This window comes from Giraffa tippelskirchi, chromosome 2, assembly GCF_054371585.1.
Source record: "Giraffa tippelskirchi isolate mGirTip1 chromosome 2, T2T-mGirTip1v1.2.pri, whole genome shotgun sequence".
In the NCBI taxonomy this organism is placed as follows: domain Eukaryota; kingdom Metazoa; phylum Chordata; class Mammalia; order Artiodactyla; family Giraffidae; genus Giraffa; species Giraffa tippelskirchi.
In genome coordinates this window covers 216,937,805-216,947,435 of record NC_137276.1, presented here as the reverse complement: position 1 = coordinate 216,947,435, position 9,631 = coordinate 216,937,805, and positions in this window count along the sequence as shown.

Here is a 9,631-nt window from a genome sequence, read left to right as displayed (position 1 = left end):
CCAGCTCAATGTTTCCAGTTCTTATCAGATGTTCAGAGAGTTTGAGGTACTGAAGGCACAGAGAGAAAAAGCCAATACAGAGTTTGAAAAGCAATTTGAACTTGTTCTGAAGCCATAGCTTGCAATCTGAAGTGTTTTAGTTGATAACTATTTTATATTCTGCCTTGCTCATATCTTGCTTTGTCAATACTGCTGAAAGTTTTGAAGTTTTTAGAAAACACATTCCCTGTATTTTACAGAAAGTATTTTGCAGTCAGCATTTAGTCAGAATTTACTACTCAAATCAAGTTACTCCCACTTAAAGGACACATAGGTAGATGGGAAGATAACTATCTACTTCTCACTGAGGAAACCAAAGTTATGATGCACGTTTTATTGCTGCATAAGAACACTATGAACTGTTCCGACATCTAAAATTTGAAGAATGGAAATGTGCTTATAAACTTATGACATAAACATTTACAAACAGAAAAAAACAGTACATCTTGATGAAAAAGTTACTCAGTATTTATTGATTTTATCAATATTATGTATGTTGAACATTGGAAAATTATAAAAACTATTTTCTATGATGCTTTGCAGACAAAAGTGAATTCTATCTTTTATTTTTAATTGCATTTTATATACTCCTTAGTGACTTGCTTTTTGTCAGTTAATATTATGTCTCAAAGGATTTTTTTTTTCACCTGTTTACACATAGCTACACATTATTTCATTAATGATGGTTTTAAGGTTTTAATAAATTAATGGCCATATGTTTGGGCTTCCCAGGTGGCACAGCAGTAAAGAATGCACCTGCCAATTCAGGAGAGGCAGGAAACTCAAGTTCAATCTCTGGTTTGGGAAGATACCGTGGAGGAGGAAATGGTAACCCACACCAGCAGTCTTTTCTAGGAAATTCAATGGGACAGAGGAACCTGGCAGTCTATAGCCCATGGGGTTGCAAAGAATCAGACGTGACTAAGCAAATGAGCACACACACATACTGTTTCCACAATATAAACAACATTTATTTCTCACATTTCTGGAGGCTGGGAAGTCTGATATCATGGAGCTAGCAGATTAGGTGTCTGGCGAAGTAACTTTTCTGGGCTGTAGAGTGCTGAATTCTCCATCTTCACATGACAAAAAGAACAAGCTACCTATATGGGGCTTCGTTCATAAGGAAACTAATTTCTCATAACCTGAGCACTTCCAGAATGTCTTACTTTCTAAGATCATCATCTTGGACATTAAATTTTCAGCATATGAAATTTGGGGATACGTAAACATTCATACTTCAGCATTTATAATTCTTATTTGAAATTTCTATTTATATTTTTGCTATTTTCCCAATAGATTGTAAGTCTTTTTTATACATTATTTGTTCTAATTTTTTCACATCAAAGAATAAATTATGTTATGTATGCCATAAATATTTTTTCCTAGTGTGACCTGAGTTTCTGGATGTCTTTCTGAAGAGGACCAGATCTGATATATTTGCAAAACTGTACTTTGAGACACCATCTTATATGGCTCAGATGGTAAAGAATCTGCCCTCAATGCAGGTGACCCAGGTTCGATCCCTAGGTCAGGAAGATCCCCTGGAGAGGGAATGGAAACCCACTCCGGTATTCTTGCCTGGAGAATTCTATGGACGGAGAAGCCTGGCAGGCTACAGTCCATGGGGTCACAAAGAATTGGACAGGACTTAGCAACTAACACTTTTACTTTCACTTTGAGACATATAATTCTTACAGATGTCATACTTACTGAAAACAAACTCAAAGAATGCATATAATGTACAGCATGTTAAAACACGTTAAACTGGGAAATATTCCATTGGGGAAGCTTTTCACAAATATCCTCTTTCCTCATTGCATAAGATGGTGTCTCAAAGTTAGGTGTATTAGGTCTTAATAAGTTCCTGCCTTATAATTTTTCTTTTCCTTTATTTTAATACCCTCTTTTTATAGATAAATTATTAGGACTCTGTTGTTGTTCAGTAAGTAGCACATTAACGTCTGACTGTTTGTGACCCCATGGACTGCAGCATGTCAGGTTTCCCGGTTGTTCACCATTTACTGGAGCTTGCTCAAACTCATGTCCATTGAGTCAGTGATGCCATCCAACCATCTCATTCTCTGTCATCCCCTTCTCCTTTTGCCCTCAGTCTTTCCCAGCATCAGGGTCTTTTCCAATGAGTCAGCTCTTCACATCAGGTGGACAAAGCACTGGAGCTTCAGAATTAGTCCTTCCAATGAATATTCAGGGTTCTATAATCTTATATTAAAAGTTGGACAGCTTTTCACTTTTCATTTCTGTTACTAGTTTTCTGTTGCTGTATAGAAAATTACTACAATACTTTGGCCACCTAATGTGAATAGCCGACTCATTGGAAAAGGCCCTGATGCATGGAAAGCTTGAGGGCAAGAGGAGAATGGGATGACAGAGAATGAGATGGTTGAATGCCATCACCAATTCAATAGACATGAGTTTGAGCAAACACTGGGAGACAGTAAAGGACAGGAAAGCCTGGCGTGCTTCAGTCCATGGGGTCAGAGTCAGACAAAACTTAGCGACTGAACAACAATGACAACAAATTTGGTGTCTTAAAACAATGCACCAGAGTGAATGTGGGTAGGGAGACAGATAGAGAGAAGGCAAATTCTATTATTTCTAGATAAGTTGACTTAGAAGATGGAATGTTTTCTAGTGTATTTTGAAATGTAATTATATTATAAAATATAGTCAATAGCTTCCAAAAAAACAAAAAAACAAAAACAAAAAAAACAATACACATTTATCAACTCTGCAGACCAGGAATCTAAACACATGTTGCCTGAGTCCTCTTTTTAACGTCTAACCAGGCTGGAATCAAGGTATTGGCTAGGTCCACCTTCTTGTCTGAGGCTCCTCTTTCTGACTACCTAATTATTGGCAAAAAAAACTGAGGTAGCTAGCTGCTAGAAGCCATAAGCAATTACCTACAGCAAGGCTCCCTCCAAAATACGACATCTTGCTTCTGTCAGAAGAAATCCTGCAGCTGCTTCCAATCTCTTCAACTTTTGTCATTTAAGTATCCACCTGTTTAAGTCAGTCTCACACAAAATAATCTCTCTTTGATTAACTAAAAGTCAATTGCTCAGAGAACATATGTACATTTGCAAAAATCCTTTACCTTTACCGTGTAACACAATAATAACCTGTTTTAAAAAAAAAAAAAGTCCCACTCGCTCAAGGTGAGGAATTATATGAAAGAACGCAAACCAGAAGGTGGAATCTAGAATCTTGGGACTGTCTTAGAATTCTGCCTACCTCAATTTAGAACATTACACAGAGCTTTAAAATTGGATTTTCTTTGCGAGGAGGGGAAGCTAGGTTTTTGGTTGGGGAAAATTTCTATCTTTCCACTTATTCTCCTCTGAGAATTTTTTCAGATTTATCCCAGGTACTATTTCACAAATTTTGAATCTTCTTCTTATATGTCTTGCCTTACCCATTCCATCAGCTTCAGCAGCCTCTTGAGCTCAGTGAGGTGCATGTCCCATTTGGGATTTGCTTCTAGTTCCAAAGGGCTTCCAGGAAGAATGCCAGGTTTATTGAGGAGCACCCTTGGAGTTCATCTCATGTCATTATTTTGCCAAAGGATACAGTCCAGCAAAGCTGTTCAATCACTAAAAATAGTTGCCTCATATGTTTTCTCCAAATTTGCAGTTGACTTTTTCTCACCAAAATGAATTTGGTACAGATTTCTGTATCATGGCTAGACTAGGAATTCCCTATGGCAAATGTAGTCAGAGAAAAAGGCATTTTAATTGAAATATTTGATGAGTTCTCTGAAGTGATATAAATTGATACCATAATTGGAATGAAATATATTATTGATGACTGATTTTCCATGACTCTGAGGAGTCCTGAATCTTGTTTAGAGATTGGGAAAATTAATGGTATTTTAGAATCTCCCCAACAGGTGGACATCAAATAGAATAATTTCCTCAAGTAAAGATTAAGGGGACTCTGTGCTTCCTCTGGTGTGAAAATAACAAGTGGACATATTCAGATGAGAATCAAGTCATGGTGGTGGTGGTTTAGTTGTTAAGTCGTGTCTGACTCTTGTGACCCCATCAGCTAGACTGTAGCCTTCCAGACTCCTCTGTTCATGGGATTTTCCAAACAAGAATACTGGAGTGGGTTGTCATTTTTTTCTCCAGGGGATCTTCCTGACTCAGGAATCGAACCCAGGTCTCCTGCATTACAGGCAGATTCTTTACTAACTGAGCTACAAGGGAGGCCCCATCAAGTCATGGGGAGAAGATTACACTTTCCATACAGTTTATAGTGCTTCACTAGCTACTAACTCAGGACAAAACAGGAGATGAATGCTTGGTGGGCTAGCACACTGGTTAAGAATCTGATACAGAGATTTAAAGAATTAATCATACATGGACTTGGAAGCAAACCACCTAAAATGAGAAGACATAATTTTTTATGTCCCACAATTCTTTATATTCAAGTTTTGTCTGGAACACCCATTAAACTTCTCTTAAATATATACATAAAATACATCCACTAGTTCTTGCTTCAACACCTACAGTCTAATTACAAGCTACTCTCTCCTTTGCATTGGGCTTCCAACTGAAATTATTTTAGTTCATATTCATTTACGCTTTATCAACTCCTGGAGACTCCTTTATAATTTTATTTCTTGTGAATTTATCTCAAAATGAGGCAGTCTACTGATGTTCTACTGATTGAAGACAAAGCTTTAGAACAAATGGTCAGATGAATTCCCTAACAGCCAACAGGGGACACTTTTGCCATTATTTTCAGGGACATATTTAGTTTCACATACATGTGCATGTATGGTGTGGTGATACTTCTTTTCGTGAAAGAAAGAGTATGCATCCAATAATATTAATTATACTTAAGAGTTGTGTTCTAGCATAAAAGTTTATTAAGATTTTAGCGGGAAGAAGCTTTTTAGCAAAATTTGACATAAAAGAAGGACATAAAATGGAAGAAAGCACAATAACAGTTGAACTGGGGCCAGAGTGCTCAGAAACACCACAATCCTGACCCTAATAACTTCTGTCCCCTGTGATCTCAGAAAAGTTTGAAAAGTGGAAGAAGAGTAGATAAGACAGTGGCCCAAACTTAGAAAGCATGTTTTATAATCTTGATACAGCCCTCCTCAACTGTGTGATCTTGGCAAACTGATTGACCTCTGTGGCATTCGATTTCTTCATTAGTCAAATAAATTAGTGAAAAAAATATATATCAATAAAAGTTTCTGCATTAATTCCTAGCTATGGCATTGATCAAGGGATGATCTACATGTAATTAGTTCCCCAAAATAGAAATATTTGACTTTGGTGATTAATGAATTTTTGTAATTGGAAATGATAAAATACCTAAAGGAAATATAGCCACAGTTCATTGTCAAGACACTGTAGAAACAATAAGTAAGACAATTCTCTCTATAGTGCAGAGCAATTTAAATGTTCACATTGAACTCTATGACATTCTGTAATCATAAAAATAAATGATTGGATTCATACAGGTAAATGGTCAATAACTATAATATATAACAATTGAATTATTTTCTGAAAAAATTCCCAGTCTAAATTCATAATGGCCTATTATAGGAAAAAACATTTCAATCTTCATGTGATCTAGGATTTGACATTTAAACTCTAGGCCTTCTCTTTTTCTCAAGTTCATTATGCAGGATTAAAATAATATCAAAATAAGCTAAAATCTATCACTATTAATGGATCATGACTTTTCATAAGAAGCAATGGATATGACTTCAGTCTAATTATATGATTCAGGAATAACTAGGAGACCCTCTTTGAATAAAAATGTTCAAAATGCCTCCTAGAAGACTGCAGGTGGCTGTAACCCTCTTTTTGGTTTTGGAAATTTGAAGACTTTTACATATTTGAAACTGTGTGTATATATATATATATATATAGCTATAACTATCATCTATGTATCTATTATCTATCTATACATCTAACTAACAAGCAATCTTTCTAAATTACTCTCTCCAGGGAGAACTAACTATATTTTTTAGTGTCATTCTTATTATCATGGTAATGATGGGTTGCTCTAGCTAGAAATATATCCAATTCTTAAGTGAATGGAATACACACTAAGTTTTAAGAGGAACACAAAATCTTGATCTTTTAGATGCTGTTGAAAAAAAGGCAGTTGGAGGGAATGAGATGCACTAAAGTAGGAAAATATGGGACCCAGGAAATTGTCAACTGTCTGTCTGGGAAAAAAAAACTAGGAGATTTAAGGATGCCTCAGACAAATCTCAGGTGTCTTATCTAAGGCCTCCTCAGACTCAACTTGATATTTTCTATTAACTTTCAAAATGGTGAAGTTTTTACATTGTAAAAAAATGTTTCTTTATCTTTTTTATTTGATCCCCATAAAACTCATATTCCTAGCCTTATGCATTCATTCAAACATACAAATATGTAGTGAGCACCATATAAACCACACGCTATTTTAGGTGATGCTGGCAGAGCAATGAGCAAAGCCTATAAAGTTTCCTGCTGTTGTGGAATTTATGCTCTGGCACATTCTTAGGTGTTATTGCTTAAGTATGGCTGCTGAAGGCGACCCTTCTCTTAGGCTGAGGAAAGCAAATATATCTCCTTTATCTTCTGTACTTCATGCCTACTACACTCCATTCAACTGTGATAGACTCAATTCTTCCATGACTAGTGAAAACTCTGCCTATTTTGGATTATATTTATCTTCATTGTTTGAGACATACAAACTGTTTCCATTGACACTGAAAACCTATTTTGCAACATACTTCAGACTTGCAATGTATAAGAGTTCTTGCTGTACAACATGGGGGCTATTCTAAGCTAAAGTTGTTTTGTGTTTGTTTTTCTTTTCCTTTTTTCCTTAACCATGGTGAAAGAAGTTTCTCCTTCTATTTTTGAATATGAAACAATGCAACTGAACTGTGTCATGAAATATTTCAACAGGAATATATGACTTTTTCAAGACATATGCCGAGAGGCTTCTGATACACATGGAGCTTCCAAATATGCTACAAGTCACATCACTTAATAGGCCTTCAAAAATCACTTTATTTTTTTCCTTTCAAACATCATTTTAGTAAAAAAAATTGGTACTTAAATCCTAATTTAAACTGGATTAAATCATAAAATGTCCTTGTTTAGAAAATTCCTATTTGAAGCCCTGAAATACTCAGAGGTAAAGAGAGTCTCTCCAGTATTTAAGCTACAGACCATGATGCAGCTACAGGATGTATAAATATCCTGAAGGCACTCAGCTTTGTGGTGAGTTGGAAAGTTTTGGCAGCAAAGAAATACCTGTTTGCCAGCACTAAGGTCCTCTAGTGTATGCCCCACTCCTGATTTCTTGCCATATAGCCAATTCCCAGTTGCTGGGTAATCATCAAGCACAATGCAAGATCAGAACAAGTATGTTCTTAGGTTGATATTTTTCCATTTTTCCACCCAGAAGCTAAATAAACATTCATCAATTTTCTCACAGTGGGCTGACTTCCAATTTTGAAGAACTGATTATAGAGACTTCTTTGAACCCACTAGAAAGGGAACATGTAGGTCCAGGTTACACAGTGATTAGTACTTTATGGAAACCCTTCTGATATTTCTCCCAGAAAAAAAAAAAATATATATATATACATATACATATACATATATATATATATATATATATATATATATATATATACACTACTGATGAACCCCACTGTGCCAGTTTGTGTGAACACACACTACTGTTCTATGGCATTCCAGCAGTCCCTGTGACCCTGAGTTTGATCTTAAGATGTCAATTAAAGTATCCACCATGTGTTCAAACTGATTGCTCAAAGCTTGTATTCATTCCTCTAAAAATAACCCTCCAATAAAAGCATATGAGTAAGAGTAATGAAGGGATTTCCCTGGTGACTCAGTGGTAAAGAATCCACCTGCCAGTGCAGGAGACATAGATTTGGTCTTGAGTTGGGAAGATCCCTTGAAGAAGGAAATGGCAACCCACCCCAGTATTCTTGCCTGGGAAATCCCATGGACAGAAGAACTGGTGGGCTACAGTCCATAAGGTTGTAAAAGAGTGGGATATGACTGAGTGACTAACCAACAACAGTAATGAAAGTTCTGCAGCATGTACACTCATTTATGAGCAGGTACAATATTTTAATATTTTTTCATGTACAATGAATTTAAGTAGTTCCAATGCATAAAATATTTTACTTGTCTCCACATAGGCCCTTAGATATTCTTATCACTATATTTATGTTATGAATATTGTTAGTATATATTTGTTTCTTCTGATAAATCCATCAGGCTTTCAAAGGCAGAAAATATATCTTGGACATCTCTAACCCAAGAAAGCAACACCAATATATAGCTTATGGAAAATATTAATTAGTGTCTTTAAAAATCAGGAAAAATTGATTACCAGGTATATTTTGCATATAGGATGATCTATATCCATTCTTATTAAGTTATGTGCTTATAATAATTTTTTCATTTTACTATTAATGTATTACTTGTACCTATTTACTTTACCATGATTATATATTTTAAAACACAGAGTGAACTCTATTTTTTTCTTGATATAATTGCTGAGTCACAAAACCATTCACAAAAATATACATTAAATATATATACAATATTTTACATTCCTAAGATGAGCTGAGGCCTTTGTTCAAATGGTATTCTCCCTAAAAATTGACTGTGGTTGCTGTTTAAAAGTCAACTGAACACAATAATATGTGAGATGCAATTAAAGAGTAATGTGTTCATTTGCATTTAGGAAGATCTTAACTGGTCATTTTTCAGTATCCATTATCATTTCATATCTATCATTTCAACTCTCAGTTCAATTCAGTTCACTTGAGGTGCTCATTCCTGTCCTCTTTGTGACCACATGGACTGCAGCACACCAGGCTTCCCTGTCCATCACCAACTCCCAGAGCTTGCTCAAACTCATGTCCATTGAGTCGGTGGTACCATGAGACAATCTCATCCTCTGTTGTCCTCTTCTCCTCCTGCTTTCAATCATTCTCAGCATCAAGGTATTTCCCAATGAGTCATTTCTTCATATAGGGGGACAAAGGATTGGAGCTTCAGCTTTAGAATCAGTCCTTCCAATGAAGTCCTTCCCTCATAGTCAGCAAAAGAGTCCGAAATGCAGTACTTGGATGCAGTCTCAAAAATGACAGAATGAACTCTGTTCGTTTCCAAGGCAAACAATTCAGTATCACAGTAATCCAAGTCTATGCCCCAACCAGTAGTGCTGAAGAAGCTGAAGGTGATCAGTTCTAGGAAACCTACAAGAGCTTTTAGAACTAACACCAAAAAAGAATTCATTATACGAGATTGGAATGCAAAAATAGGAAGATAAGAGATACCTGGAGTAAAAGGCAAATTTGGCCTTCGAGGAACAAAATGAAGCAGGAAAATGGCTAACAAGAGGTGTGCCAAGGGAAGGCACTGTTCATAGCGAACACCCTCTTCCAACAACACAAGAGAAGACTCTACACATGGACATCACCAGATGGTCAAAATCGAAATCAGACTGATTATATTCTTTGCAGCCAAAGATGGAGAAGCCCTATAGAGTCAACAAA